This window comes from Ailuropoda melanoleuca, chromosome 9 (assembly GCF_002007445.2).
Source record: "Ailuropoda melanoleuca isolate Jingjing chromosome 9, ASM200744v2, whole genome shotgun sequence".
NCBI classification, from domain to species: domain Eukaryota; kingdom Metazoa; phylum Chordata; class Mammalia; order Carnivora; family Ursidae; genus Ailuropoda; species Ailuropoda melanoleuca.
The window spans coordinates 47,189,891-47,206,305 of record NC_048226.1 but is presented as its reverse complement, the minus strand read 5'-3'; the positions used below and the strand labels follow the sequence as shown (position 1 = coordinate 47,206,305).

Sequence of the window (16,415 nt, the reverse complement as noted above, 5' to 3'; positions counted from 1 at the left end):
TCACCCCCAAGTATATCTCATCTCCTTGGACCAGAGAGTTAGCTGCAATATCCCTCTCTTGAAGGGAGAAGTTTAAGAGAGCCAGCCCATTCATGCAGCTGCTTCCTGTGGCTTTGGTCATGTCACATTCAGCAATATCCACAAGCCCAAACAGCGATAAAAGTATATTAGCCCACCTTCTGTAAAAGGACTTGCAAAATTACATGACAAAGGGTAAGAAACAGAGAATGGTGAATAATTAAGATACAACAATTCAATCTGCCACAGGCATATTTTTAATTTTATAGATAATTTGATTCTCAATTGTCCTTCAGTAATAGAAATGGCTGAGTAATTCATGTGTTGGTTAAGACTGAAAATTGGCTACCTATCCTTCATTTGTTCTACTTTTATGTTTTTTCTAGATAAGATCATTGGTATAGATATGCATCATGAGCACGCAAAGTAGAAAAATGTAATATTAGAAAGTATAATAATTATAAAACTTTATAACTAATAAAATAGCAGGTAGATAAAAATGATTTTCAGTGTTCCTGAATATACGGGAATACTGAAAACTAAGGTTTGGCTTTACACAGAAAAGCAAATTAAAAGATCTGCACTGCCTGAGGAAAACTACAGTTCTTACAACTCAAGGGTTGAAAGATTTATTTCCCTGTGGACCAAGCTTTCAGCAGATCAACTATTAGAGCATGCTCTTCTCTTCTGCTGCTGTGTGCAGGAAGAAAAATGTGTCGATTATGCCTTCTCAGAGTACTGTATACACAAAGTCAACTTTATGGGCTGGTCTAACCTACAGTGTAGGACTCAGAAACTGGGAACCAGAAAATAATCGGTCTCTGTCCACTTGGCAGGATGAACTATCATGAAGGCCAGTAGTTGGCAGACAGGATCTGCAGCTCCAAGTGGCTCTGGCTTCACAGCTTCTGATCAAAGGAATGAAGCTCCTGAAACTCAGTAAAGTCTGGGAATCAAATTACTATGTAACGTATGTTCTAAAATTTACAAAGAGCTTAGACCAATGTAATCTTCCCCTTCTACGCAAGGAAATGATCACCATTAATATGTTTAGGTTTTACAATGCTGCAAAGGAAGGAAATGCCATTAATATAATCAAATCAGCCATAATGAGTTTTCTTTCAGCACAGGGCTTTTGGCTTCTTTCCCTACAGAATGATTTTTCTGTGTGGAGCCTCTGTTAGGTTAATGGCAGAATTCTTGTGTAGTAAAGCAATAGATCAGCCCCTTATTACCTGGCTTCCTTTAATTTTGTGATTTTTAGAACAGTATGAAAAGATGTATCATTTTTGGAATAATTTCTATGTTTTCAAAAGACCAATTAATTCTAAAATACATCATTAGGTAAAACAATAGCTCTTTTCCAATTTGACATGATATAGCTTTGCAGTTGGATCACTGTGCCTTAATACTGAGAGTGACTTGGAGACGCTAAATCCAACTTTACACTGTTGTAGGAATCTCTTCTAAAATATCTCTGAAAGAGTCATCCACATTCTGATGGAGCACTTTCAGTAAATGAGACTCTTACTAAAAGACAGAACAAAATGTGGCAAGAAGCCTAACAATATCTGTCAAATTGCCCACTGGTCATTTCTTCAGATCCATAAAATAAACTGTAAAACAAAACAAAACAAAACAAAAAGAAAGGAAAAAATAGGAATGAATAGATAAAAATTTTAAACTGCTGAATAAGAAATTTAAGGTATTTTCAATTTTTAAAATTTTAATCTAATTTCATTGTATATTTGTATCTTCTCCTCCAGTTTGTAATTTTGAAGAAAGGAGAGAAGATGTGAGAAATGAACAGTCAGCTATATTTATGGTGCTGAAGAAGGAATTTGGTTTTCTGGAACACAGCCTGTGATAGCAGAACAACGCCTGGCAAGAAACAGGTTATGTTTGGCTAGAGAGTCACTGGCACTATCAAGAAATATTAAACTATATTTGAAAGAGGAGAAAGACCCAAAACTACAAACCAGGTGGGACAGCAGAGCAGCAGGAAAATGGAAATATGGTCGATTGGTCAACAGAATGATCATAGCATTTTGCGTCTCTTTTTCAGGTCACAGAATTCATATTACTCGTCTTCATATTTCATTCAAATCAAGGAATCTGGGAAATTTCTCAAGCTTTACAGGTGGACATATTTGCTACTTTTTTTTTTTAATGGGACCACAATTTTTTAATTGAGATATAATTCACATACAGTGTTATATTCATTTCAGGTGTACAATAATTCAACAGTTCTATACATTACTCAGTGCTAATCACGATAAGTACACTTTTAATCCTCTTTATTTATTTCATTCCTCCATCTAGCCACTTCCCCTCAGACAACCACCAATTTGTTCTCTGTATTTAAGAGTCTATTCTTTTGTCTGTCTTTTCTTATTCTGTTCATTCGTTTTGTTTCTTAAATTCCATAAGAGTGAAATTATGTGGTATTTGTCTTTCTCAGTCTTTCTCGTACGCTCTAGGTCCATCCATGTTGGTGCGGACGGCAAGATTTCATTCTTTTTTTTACATTTGAGTAATTTTCCATTGTGTATATATAACACATCTTTATTCATTTATCACGAATACTTGGGTTCCTTCCATAATTTGGCTATTGTAAATAATGCTGCAATAACATAGGGGTACATACATCTTTTTGAATTAGTATTTTCATTTTGCTTTGGGGAAATACCCAGTAATGAAATTACTGGATCATATGGTAATTCTATTTTTAATTTTTTGAGGAAACTCCATACTGTTTTTCATAGTGGCTGTACCAATTTGCATTCCCATCAGTAGTACAGAGGGTTCCTTTTCTTGCCAATACTTGTTTTTTCTTGCCTTTTGATTCTAGCTATTCTGATAGATGGAGGTGATACCTCATTGCAGTGTCAATTTGCACTTCCCTGATGATTAGTGATGTTGAGCATCTTTTATGTCTCTGTTGGCCATTAATATGTTTTCTTTGGAAAAATGTCTATTCAGGTCTTCTGTCCCTTTTTATTTTTTTATTTTTTTTAAAGATTTTATTTATTTATGTGACAGAGAGACAGCCAGCGAGAGAGGGAACACAGCAGAGGAGTGGGAGAGGAAGAAGCAGGCTCCCAGCGGAGGAGCCCAATGTGGGACTGGATCCCGGAACGCCGGGATCACGCCCTGAGCCAAAGGCAGACGCTTAAGGACTGCGTTACCCAGGCGGCCCTTCTGTCCCTTTTTAAATTGGATTATTTGTTTTGGGTGGGTTCAGTTGTATAAATTCTTTATATATTTTGGATATTAACCCCTTATTGGATATATCATTGGCAAATATCTTCTTCCATTTAGTAGGTTGCCTTTTCATTTTATTCATGGCTTCCTTCACTGTGCAAAAGCTTTTTATATTGGTATAGTCCCAACAGTTTAAATTCGCTTTTATTTCCCTTGCCTTAGGAGACAGAGCCAGAAAAATGTTTCAACAGCCAATGTTAAAGAAATTACTGACTATTTTCTTCTAAGAGTTTAATGGTTTCAAGTCCCACATTTAGGACACTAAGCTGTTTTGAGTTTAATCTCATGTATGGTATAAGAAAGGGGTCCAGTTTCATCCTTTTGCATGTAGCACCTATTTTCCCAGCATCATTTATTGAAAACCGTCTTTTCCCCATTGTATATTCTTGCCTCCTTTGTCATAGATTAATTGACCATACAAGTGTGTATTTATTTCTGGGCTCTCTATTCTATTCTGGTATCTGTATATCTATTTTTGTACCAGTACCATATCACAGCTTTGTAGTATAATTTGAAATCTGGGATTGTGATAACCCCAGCTTTGTTCTTTTTCAAGATTTCTTTTGCTATTCAAAGTCCCATACAAATTTTAGGACTATTTATTCTAGTTCTATGAAAAATGCTGTTGGTATTTTGATAAAGATTGCATTAAATATGTAGATTGTTTTGAGTAGAATGGACATTTTAACAGTATTGGTTCCTCCAATCCATGACCATAGGAGTATCATTCCACTTGTTCTAAACGTTAAGATATGAGAATTTTCCAGCAGAGTCCCTAATTTAATACAAATGTATAAAAAGAAAGAGGAGTTTCCCTGGGCTTTTCTCCATTTGAAAGTAATAGATTGTCAACTGGCATAGAGAGGTTAGTTCCTAAGAAACTGATTCTCCCATAAATAACAGCCATAAATCTAGACAATGAACAACAACAAATACCCGAAGCCTCTGGAGATTGAATAAAAGCAGGAAATTTGTGGAGTGGGGTCAAAATTTGAAGCAAACGTTCAACAGAGTGAGTTTCTTTTTTCTTTTTTTCCTCTCTACTGTGGGTACATGGAGTTTGACCTTGGCTGTAATGTCAAGTGGCTCAAATTCTGATAGAAAATTTCATCCTTTCTGGAACCAGAGGAAGGATTCCTGGGGCAACAATAGCCTCTAAAGATTGAGAAGGAAGCTCCAGAAAAGATACCTAGAGGTACCCAATTTTCATGCATAAATTCACCTTAAGTCCATGCTCTTCTCTGAACCATTTCTGTGGGGAGCAAACTACAAGCAACTAACAATTAAGGTTCGAGGAACTAAACTGATAATCTGAGTTGCTGCCCAGATTTGTGTCTATCCAAACATAACTGCCTGACAAAAACAAACATATCAACACTTTGGAGCTTACCACATAATCTGGAATCCACACATCATATTCACAATGTTCAGAATATTCAAAAAATTACTTAACATAGATTGAACCATGAAAATGGGACATAACCTGAAGGGAAAAGACAGTCTAAAGATGTCAACCCTCTCCACCGCCCAAAAAAGGTATCAACCAAAAGGTATTAGAGATGCTGAAAATTATACGACAAAGATTTCAAAAGAGCTATTTTAACTCTGCTTAGTGGAATAAAAGCACATGTGCTCATGATGAATGAAATGACAGAAAGTCTCAGCAAAGGTATGTAAATTATTAAAAAATGGTCAAATATAAATTTTAGAATTAAATATACAATATTAAAAGTAAATTCACTGGACTGTCTCAATAACAAAATGAGAATGATAGGGGGAAAGTTAATGACAATCAATCAAAATTACAGTCTGAAGGACAGAGAGGAAAAGAGATTGAACAAAATAAATAAGAAGATTCTAAGAGATTTATGGGAAAACTTCAAAAGCCAATTATTTAAGCAAATGAAATACAAGAAAAAGACAAAAGAGAAGTGAGTGGAAAAAATATTTGAAAAAATTATGTCTGAAAACTTCCAATATTCAATGACAGGCATACATTTACAGATTCAAGAAACTCAGCAAACCCAAATATGACAAAATCAAAGAGAACCATACCTAGGATTATCATATTTAACTTGCTGAAAATCTTGAGAGAACTCAGAGAAACATGACCATTAATTATAGAGAAAAACAAATTGAACACCAGCAAGCTTCTCACCAGAAATCATAAAAATTATAAGACAGTGGAGCACCCTCTTTAAAGTGCTAAAATAAACATCAAAGTTCTATATCTAGTGAAAGTATTCTTCAATAATGAAGGCATTCTTTTAAAAAATTAATTGAACGTTTGTGTTTTGTTCTACTTCTGAACTCTATGTTTAGTTCCAGTGATCCACTGATGTGTCTTTTTACCAATACCACACAGTGGATTTCAGCATGTTTACAGTAAGTCTTGAAATCAGGTAGTATAAGTCCTCCAGATTTTTTTTTTAAAGATTGGTAAAACTGCCATGATCTTTTTGTAATTCTCAATTACATCATCATTGCTAGAAATGAAGTTTTTTTTGCTGTCATGCTGCTAATAATCTAAAAACAATATTCAACATATTCACTATCATTTTATGACTCATACAAATTTTAGTGCTCTCCTCTTCATCTGTTTGTAATGTGGATAGAGTATTCACCTCCCCCCAAACGTTTCAGGCTTAATGATCTTAGATTGTTCTAAAATCAAAATGACAATAATTGTCCCAAATCTGTTTGCATCTTTGCGGAAGTTTGTTTACAATTACAAAGAAAAAAGCTTTGTTTCAGGTATAATTCATAATTGATGTATACTTTTATAGAATAAGCTAGTTTTTACTAAGTTTTCAACCTCATGAGAATAATACCATGTTTTGTACTATGTATTACTAGGGTAATGACAAAAAAGGTAAAGATAAGCTTAACAAGCAAAAGAAGTTTTGTGCCAAATCAAAATGATTTTATGTACTTTATAAGCAAAGATTTTATGGTTCAGATAGATAACAATGCTGAGAACCAAGTCAATTATAGTACAGGTGTAGTACATTCATGCCAAAAAACATCTATACAGTCAGTGTCATATATTAGCTCTTGATAGCTACTTGGTTTTTATTAAAGAGCATACAACTTATTACATTAAAATATAAGTATTGTGAATGTTAAATATTTTGTAGTCTTATTGATTTTAATTGCATCATGGTACAAAACATATGCATAAATTCATGTGTACCTAGTTAAAATACTACATACATGGTACAAATGAAACCATTCTAGCCAATACTGGTATCCAAAGATTTTTTTCTTAAAAGGTTTTCACTTGTTTGTTTTTGTTGTTGCTAAAGTTTAAGAAACACTGATATACAACCACAAAATTGGGAAAGTAAAATCTTTTTTAAGAACTATACTCTTAACATTATTCAAAAGAGAAATGTTCTTGGGCATAAACTATTTTGGGGAAGTGAACATGAATTATTAAATATAAATCCAAAAGTGGAGGGAAAAATACTAATTTCCAAAGTCATCACAGTTGCTATGAGTTATAATTTTTCAGAAAGTCCTATTGTCACCACTGTGTGTGGGGTCTCTAATGAATTTCAGTCTGTGAAATAATTGGCTATAATTTCAATCATAGGGTATTTTTAAATGAAGTAACGATTATACTTTACACATTTCAGTCAAAGGGTAACAAATCAGCTAATGAGAGGCCATGTAACTGCACTAAAGCTTAGATTATAAAGTATAAATGCCAGAAATTTGAAATTAGGCTGTGTTTTAAAATAGTCACAAATAAAACCTGGTGCCTCTACTTTATAGCATCAAAACTCTTTGGAATGCAAGTGAAATACATCTAAACCTGATCTAACTTAAACAAATAAATGATCCACTAACTTATGTAGCCACAATAAGAGCAGAGAGAAATGGGACCATGGACTCACAGTAGAATTTGCAATGTCTCTCACCTTCGGTTCTCTCACTGGTTTAAATTCAACATCCCCTTCTCACAGATTTCGAGAAGTTGAAAGCTCATATCCTCCAACTTCTGAGAAGAGAGGAAGGGGCTCTTCCTTCTCTTATTCCAATTAGAAAATTCCCAGGAAGGAGTGTGATTGCCCAGACTGACTGACTTGCTCGTTCCTGTGCCGATTGCTAAGACTAGAGGCTGGAAATATTCTGAATGAAATCATACACTTCCATGGCTCATGACTCCACCAATCACCATGAATACGCAGAAAATTACTTAGGAATTGGTGGCTTCTACGCAGAAATTTGGAAGTGGGATATGTGATGGTACAAAAGAGAATAATGTCTTAAAAGAGAGGAGGTATTTTCAAAGGAGATGAAGAGGAAATGTGCTTTATAATCAACCTTTGGTTGAACACATTCCAGACACCTTTCACATACACTATATCTACCCACTCCCCTCCCCCCAACTTCTTTTCACAATCCTAATAAGGTCCCTGCATTAGCAAAATCCATCGGTAGTCATTTATCCAAATAAAGGTGGGTTATTTTTCTCACCAATGAAGAAGTGAGAGTTAGACACTTCAGGGCTAATACAGTATCTCCATGGTGTCACCAATGCCTTGGGCTCCTTTCATATTTCTCTTTATCATCTTTAACATATAGTTTTCTTCTCATGTATTTGTAAATTAAATCTCTTGAATCTGTAAATTAGCCTCACAACCACATGCTATTAGGAAAAAGAAAAAAAGTAAAAAAGGGGTAGGGAAAGGGAGCCAGTATTAGAAAAGCTAAACTGTCATGCAAAAAGCTATCAAATTTTAGCCTGCATTTTTTTAGTTAAAGTGTAACATAAGGTTATGAGTTCTACAAAGAAAGCCTGCAATGTTTTCTAGCTGGGCAGCTTGCTACATTATACAAAATTCAGATAAGAATTTTTATTTATATTTATTAAAGAATATTTTATTTATATTTATTAAAATACTTATTTTATTAATAAAGAAGAAGTTTAGCAACTGAAATTTGCACCTAGCTCTTCCCTTTAGCACCAAACTCAGGATTTCTTAGTAACTTTCATTTCTTTCAACTATTAGACTTAGCTCTACAAACCTGTGTGATTAAAAGCAACTGTAGTCAGTCTTAACACATGTACAGTGCCTGAAATCAAATGATGTTGAAGGTAAAAGTAAAAGAAAAAAATATCTTTTTATTTTAGAAAAAGTACAAAGGTAAACCAATATGCAGTAGTCAACAATTCATGACATAGACCACATCCCACTGGACTGTCTAGAAAGGACTCATTCTTTGGAATTGGACAGACCTTCCTGTCAGTCACGCAGCTCATCACAGGTTCTGCCTATTATAGGAACTCATCTAAACAAGCTGTCTCTGCAACTGTGACTGGCACAAACTGAGCAGCCCACTTCCTGTTTGTGGAGTCCCTGAAAATTGCTTCAGGGCTTGAACAAACATGACTTTTTCCCCACACATGTACCATTTGAAATCAGGCACAATAAAAACCTACAAAAGTCCTTTAAGTTCACAGTTGTCTGTCAATTTTATTCAAAGGGGATCAATTAATAACCAATATCAAGAATAGTGTCAGATCATTTTAAAATCTGGGCCCAATATTCACAGGGCTGCCTATCCCTCTAGGGTTTTACTTCTTAACCATTGGGGAAGTTCAGACATTGGATAAAGTGATTTCAATTTGTACCAATGAGCTAAAGCACAGTAATACTACCGCAGAGACCGATAATGACTATTCTAATTCTTGCCTAAAATAGCTTTCATATGAAAAGTGTATACGTAGGCAATCAAATACAGTGGTGGATACACAGATTTGATGTTGAACGGTACTGGGTTTAAGACACAACTCTCCCAATTGGTAAATGTGTGTGACCTGGAATAAGTTATATATATATGTTCCAAGACTAATATTCTCATTTGGTGCATTAGGGATATTAGTATCTATATCATAAAAATATTGTTAAAAAGTACTAATACGTAGTAAATGCTCAGTAAATGTCAGTTATTATTATTATTTTGCCATTATTATGGTTCAAGTATATTTGTTAAGGCAAAGGTATACTATTCCATGAATAATCAGAAGCCCCTTCTATGCAAGGTTTTCTGCATATATATATATTTCAAATATTTTGCAGAGCACACCACTAACCAGAATATTGGATTTATATGCAAAGGATTTATATCCCCTCTACTACAATGGTCTAGAAAAATTTGGGTGAATGAAGTGGAAAAAGAATAGCTTACTCCAGTTCCTCCTGTGTGCACCTGGCACCCAGATCTGGATTAAACATTCCTAGTACTAAAGGCATTTAGGAATCTGGGGGCCCCTTGAGCTAACGGTGAGAAAATTTTCTTGATACATTGAGTCTGTGGATTTTTTTTTCTTAGTAACACCTCTATAATCCTAAAACATTTGAAACAGAACTAGGCCTTAAACAAGCTAATGCCATTCTTGTCAAAATGATTTGGGACAATCTTTAGAATAAGCTTATGGGAAGAGATGAATCTTTGTAGGAAGAGAGCTAAAGAAAAATAGGAAATTCTAGCAAAAACTTAGAGATCAAAAGCAGCAAATGTTTTCTTGAGCAGATGCCTATAATACAGACAACGGCTTTAAGCCTAGAAATGAATCAGTCAGGGGCACCTAGGTGGCTCAGTCGTTAAGCGTCTGCCTTCAGCTCAGGGTGTGATCCTGGCATTTTGGGATCAAGGCCCACATCAGGCTCCTCCACTGGGAGCCTGCTTCTTCCTCTCCCACTCCCCCTGCTTGTGTTCCCTCTCTCACTGGCTGTCTCTCTCTCTCTGTCAAATAAATAAAATCTTTAAAAAAAAAAAAAGAAATGAATCAGTCAAACTTACCCGGGCTATATCAGGAGTAGATGATTTTTTTTCTGTCAAGGGACAGGTAGTAAGCATTTTGGGCTTTGCAGGCCAAGAGGAAAAATCAAGAATATAATGTAATGTAGGTAGCTTTATAGCAAGAGAGAAAAAAAATTCCACAAAAATTTTATTGATAAAATTCACAATATAAAAGTAATAATTGAGTACAGTTTCTTTCTTTTTTTATAATAAAAGTCTAATAAAAAAGTTCTTTTCTTGAAGGGACGACATTTTTCTTATTTAGGGTTTAAAGTCAATGTTCCCTATTATCAAGTTGACTGAAAATTTCATTTGTGTTATGAATTGTGCTCATTTCTGTACTGAATTTCATCTCTTCAAAATTCATATGTTGAAGCCATAACCCAGAAAATGACAATATTTGGATATAGGGTTTAGAGGGATGTAATAGAGATTAAGTGGGGTCATAAGAATGAGGCCTTACTCTGACAGAACTGGTGTTCTTATGAGAGGAAGGAGAGACACCAGGGGTGCATGAGCACCTAAGAAAGACCATGTGAGGACACAGCAAGAATGCAGCTGTCTATAAGCCAGAGTACACACCAGAAACCAACCCTGCCAAGACCTTGATCTTGGACTTCTAGCCTCCAGCAACTATGAGAAAATAAATGTCTGTTGTTTAAGCTACCTAAGACAATCTGTAAAAACCATTTTAACTCAGTGGCCATACAAAACAAGTGGCAGGCAAGAGTTTGCTGATCCTAAGCTAAATGATCAAGAAAGAAATTATTTCTGGAAAATGTCCTTGAATAAAACCAGGGAAGTAGTACATTCTAGCCACATGGGTAAGATCTTACTCACTCTGGAATCAAGGGCACTTGAGAGCTCTAGCAGGTCCTCAGTGAAGCTTTCTCTGGTTAGTCACTGTATAAGAACTGTATTCCCTCCTCCAAATTCAGAGGTCATACTGTGTGTGTTTCCCTTTAAGAACTTACCCCCAATCTTGTTATTATACTTAACACTGCTCTTTCATCGTCACTTAACATTTTTGGTCTTCTAAACTACCATAATCTTCCTGAAAGGAAAAGCAAACATCTGTAAGTAAGTTAATTATTAAATGGCCAGCTTTAGAGAGATTTCAGAATTTGAATCTACTCCTGGGATGTTCATATTCCCCCACGTTTTAGAGATGGCTACTGGCTTTGCTTTAAAACACGAACATGCAATGGGTATGTCTCAAGTTATCCTAATTTGCATAGTGTTTAGAAAAGGAACGAACCCATTTGTATGTCTTCATTGGAAAAATGTTTATTAGGGTCCTCTGCCCATTTTTAAATCTCATTATTTGCGGGAGGGTTTTTTTTGTGTTAAGTTGTATAAGTTTTTTATATGTTTTGGATATTAGCACTTATCAGATAGATCATTAGACCTAGAGAGTATATACTAAGCGATGTAAGTCAGACAGAAAGACAAATACTATATGATTTCACTCATATGTAGAACTTAAGAAACAAAATAAGTGAACAAAGAAAAAAAGAGACAAACAAACAAACAGACTTTTAAATACAGAGAACAAACTTGTGGTTGCCAGAATGGAGGTGGGTGAGGGAATGGATGAAGTGGATAAAGATCATTAAGAATACAATTACTGTGATGAGCACTGAGTAATGTATAGAATTGTTGAATCATTATATTATACAATGAAACTAATATAAAACTGTATATTAATTATTCTCCAATTACAAAAAAAGAGAGGAAAAAACCTGTTTCAAATATTTTTAGGTTAAATAGACACAGCTATAAATTTTGTTTTTTTCTCTCATCAACCTCTTAACTCTGAAAAGAAGGGGTTTGATGGAGGACAGTTGACAGAAGATGGGTCAGAGTCCCTGGATAGAGGTCCCATGCTAGTGTCTCATCATTTTGGTGGTATAGCATTCAAAATAATGGTGGAAGGCAAAGAGAAGTTCATAGATATAGTAATATGTTAGGTCACTTTCTTCTATTCTGTCAGAATGTCCCAACCCTTGCAGCAGTGATACCTTGGCCAAACAGTGCTCCTCCAGTGGGAAGCTGCCCTGGAGGCTGAATACATCCCTTTCTTGAGACACTAACTAGGGTACAATATCATATACTATCATATGATACACCTAACTCTCCTCGCCTCACCACAGCCAAACATTTATTCAAAATCCAAATCCACTTTATGTCATTCTAGGAAAATATAACATTATAACAAAATTTTCTGTAACTCGGCAGACCATCTAAAGATTTCTCATAATAAGATACAAGAATTGGAGGAAAACTAAGTCAAGAGGATCTTCTTGGTTGTATCCTACCCTGAAAAACAATATTTTTAAAGATTATTTATTCATGAGAGACAGGGAGAGAGACAGAGGCATAGGGAGAAGCAGCCTCCCCACGGAGGAGGGAGCCGGAAACAGGAACTCGATCCCAGGACCCTGAGATCATGATCTGAGCCGAAAGCAGATGCTTAACTGACTGAGCCACCTAGCGCCCTAAAAAACAATATTTTGAAGTGGTATGACAAAGAACATTATTTGTACACCAAATCTATTTTCCTCTTCTTCCAAATTAACAAAATCATTACTATTTAAAGTATTTATTTCTCAGCCTCCTCTGCAGTTCTGTGTAACCATTGGACTTAGTGGTCAATGTGATGTGGACAACAGTAATATGTGAAAACTTTTAGTCCCCACAAAATGGATAAGTGACATATAGCCAGAGGATCTCAGTAAAATTAAAATTTTAAGATTCCAGACAAATCTGGACTTTAGCATCCAATTCGATCTATACCACTGAGAAGACCAATAGAATAGGGCATCCATTCAGTTCACAATTCCCTTTGTGTGGTCCTAATATACTTTGTCAACAAGTAAAACAGATTGTATTAAATTCTTCCCCATGTTAGGAAGCCCCTTGCCAGCTCCTAGAGGAATTCGCCTAAAAGCGGGTTGAGGAAAGGTATCTCCATTCACAGTACTACATGTGAAATGATGGCCAAATGATCTATACAGCAGAAAAAATATGGTCATTAATGAACCATATAATATAGAACTCAGAATTTTTTTAAGCCAACTGGCAAGTTGTGGGACAGTCTACAGAAGAGGGTATGAGAACCAGTTCTCAGAGAACAAAAATTATCATCATGGGAAAGAAGGCTAAAGCACATGAAAATGGGTCACACTCACCAAGTCCCATTTATCACTGTCCCTAAAGACCACTCAAAGGCCTCATTGATAGAGCTCAGTGTGCTTGAGTCAGAGTCAGAAAAGATCAGTGAAGGCCAACAACCTGAATTCTGAGAATCAAGTGAAGACACTGTCTCTTCCCATGTCAGCAGGGGCTATAACTCAGGGAGGAAGAGTAAGTTTTTGTTCAGAAATTATGATGACCCAAGAGGAAAAGATGGAGTTGCAAACAGTTTTGTAGTGGTTTTATTCTTGGAAATCATCATTTCATTAGAATTGATAACTCTGTATAGTTAATTTTAACAGCTGAAAAATCATCTCAAATAATACTCAGTTTCAAATCACTGAACTAGAAATGTCAATCTCTGGAAGGTATTTTGGCTTGCTTCTCAAAGTCTAATTTCAAAACTATTCTACTTTACTTAGAAAGCTGAACGATACATTTAAGAGAAAAATACACATTATTCAAACCAATTACTTAAACATATAAGCCATGGTGAGAGTTAACAACAGCATTACAGCTAGAAAACTTTTCTGGATATCGATTTTTTGTTAAGTCAAGTTTTTATCCTATTCAAAAGTGAGTTTTCACAGAGTTTATTTTTATATCATAAAACAGCAAATTTTCTTCAACATAATGAGCATATAGCTACATAAGAATTCCTCTCTTGGAATCCATTACTATAAATTATAACTGCTAAATTATTTTTAAAATATTTTACATATAACTTTATAAGTTGTATTTTATTGATTTTATCAATGTTTTATTTATCCTACTTAGGCAAAAAATGTTTAAATTCAATACTAAAAACAATACATACTTATGAAGAAACTCTCTCCCACTTAGGTCAGAATTCAGCTTCTTTTCTAGGGGTGCCTGGGTGGCTCAGTCATTAAGCATCTGCCTTCAGCTCGGGTCATGATCCCAGGGTCCTGGGATTGAGCCCCGCATTGGGCTCCCTGCTCAGCAGGAAGCCTGCTTCTCCCTCTCCCACTTCCCCTGCTTGTGTTCCCTCTCTTGCTGTCTCTCTCGGTCAAATAAATAAATAAAATCTTAAAAAAAAAGAATTTAGCTTCTTTTCTAAATGCTTTTCAGTTATATAAATAACCATTGTTTTTAGGAGGTTTTAGAATCAACCAAGTTTTTTCTTAAATATAGTTAGTTTTATAATGTGATATTATTTTATTTTAAAATAATTTTAAATTTATTTTAAAAACTACAATATTACTACCAATTTTTTTAAATTTCCTAAACCATTTGAGAGTAAGTAGAATGCCCCATACTTCAAATGCTTCAATGTGCAGTTTTTACCAACAAGGAAATGCTCTTATGTAACCACAATACAACCAATACTGATATATCACTACCTCTAACCTACAGAGCCCAGTCAATTTTGTCAATAAAGGCCTGGACTCCACTTGCCTAGGATCACTTTTTCATTTAGTTGCCATGTCTCTTTTAGTCTCCTTCAATCTGAAACAAAGTCTCAGTTTTCCCTTGACTTGCACTTTTTCGACCTGAGAAGATTACAGGTCAGTTATTTTCAAGAATTATTCTCAATTTGGACTTGATGTGTTCTTGTGATTAGAGTTAGATTTTACAAGTTTTGGGGGCAATTTTACTGAAGTGATGCTGTGCCCTTCACACTGACTATCAGGCTATGTGCAATATCCACAAGTTTCAGTCTTGCTGGTTTTTTCCCCCTCTACATATTTGTAATTCTTGCCTTCAATTGTAAAAGTCCCTTCCTGCTCCTCATCTGCAATTCACTGCCTTAGAGATGCTGCTTTGGTTCAACCAGTAATGACTACAAAAAAGAAAATTTAATTGAAAGGCCATTTTATAATTAAGTTTCCTGAAATGGAGATGAAAAACTCTAAAATTCTTCTTTTTTTTAAAAACATTAGAAGTTTTTTCAATCCATTGTCGTTGCCTTGGTCTGGATCCTCAGCTATAGGGGCCTGGATACAAAATAATGGAGGACTGTCTGAGAATTGACCCAATGAGGATTAAAAGCTCTGGGACAGTTATTGCATGTTAGGAGCCATGGGCTTGTCAAAAGACTGGGTAAAAATGGAGGAATCAGAGCAAGTCAAACTTTCCGATACCAATTTTATGTCCTTTGGACCAGAGTCTTCATTATTAGTGCTTTGAATTTTCTAAATTGGGGCTTCCCAAAGTTGTCATTTATTGCACTTCTATTGTGATTACTTCATCAAAGAAGTTTAGCCCTTCAATCAATTTCATAATTCACACTCACTGGTCACTAATGTTATATTATCTCCCAAATATTCCTGGAAAATTTCCAAAACTAAGGAAAATTTAGAAAGAAAAGGAGAGTAAAGCTCTGTATCATGATTTTGGAAATTCTGCTTCCAATATAACTGCTTTTTCTTGTAATTTAATTAATCTTATTTATAGAATCCTTGAGAATTATTTTCCTTTATCTTTGAAGTCTAGTAGTTTTATTAGCATATTTCTCAAGATTGATGATTCCAGATAATTTCCCCAGTTTCCTAATGGAACCTTTCAGTATATGGTCTCAGGCTTTCTATTTCTGTAAATATTTCTTCAAACACAATGACAAATATTAATTCTATTCCAATGTGTTGTTTTAATTTTTAGGGAATCCAATTATACAAATATTATGCCTTCTTTGCCTGTCTTGCATTCCATCACGCTCTTACTTGCTCTTCTCACTTCTTTAATTTTTGTATTCTTTGTTGTTCCTATGCCTTTCTTCAATTATTATTATGAGGTTTTGTTTAATTTTATTATTATTTTATTATTTGATATTTATTTACTAAATATTAATATTAATTAATATTAATTTATCAAATATTTATTTGTTTATTATTTTATTATTTAATTTTATTATCATGCAGTTTTTTTATTTCTGAAATAATGTTTTCAATGCCTTCCACTTCTTTACCGAATTTAATCCATCTTTCCTCATTTCTTTCTTTTTTCTGATCTTAATTTTTAATTTATAATCCAAGGGGTTTTTGTTTTTTTGTTTTATTTTTTCCATATCCCTAAAAGTGTGTTTGAGTATATTTAAGTTTGAAGTGTTGTCTCATGGTCTTTGCTACATGTTTTCTTCTTGTTATTTTTTTGGGAGATGAAGC

The 16,415-nt window shown here is 34.7% G+C and overlaps 1 pseudogene; it reads left to right on the top strand.

The window, feature by feature from the left end:
* Positions 1-865: 865 nt before the first annotated feature.
* The window catches only part of LOC100472888, a 67,517-nt pseudogene continuing 51,967 nt past the window's right edge, over positions 866-16,415 (top strand).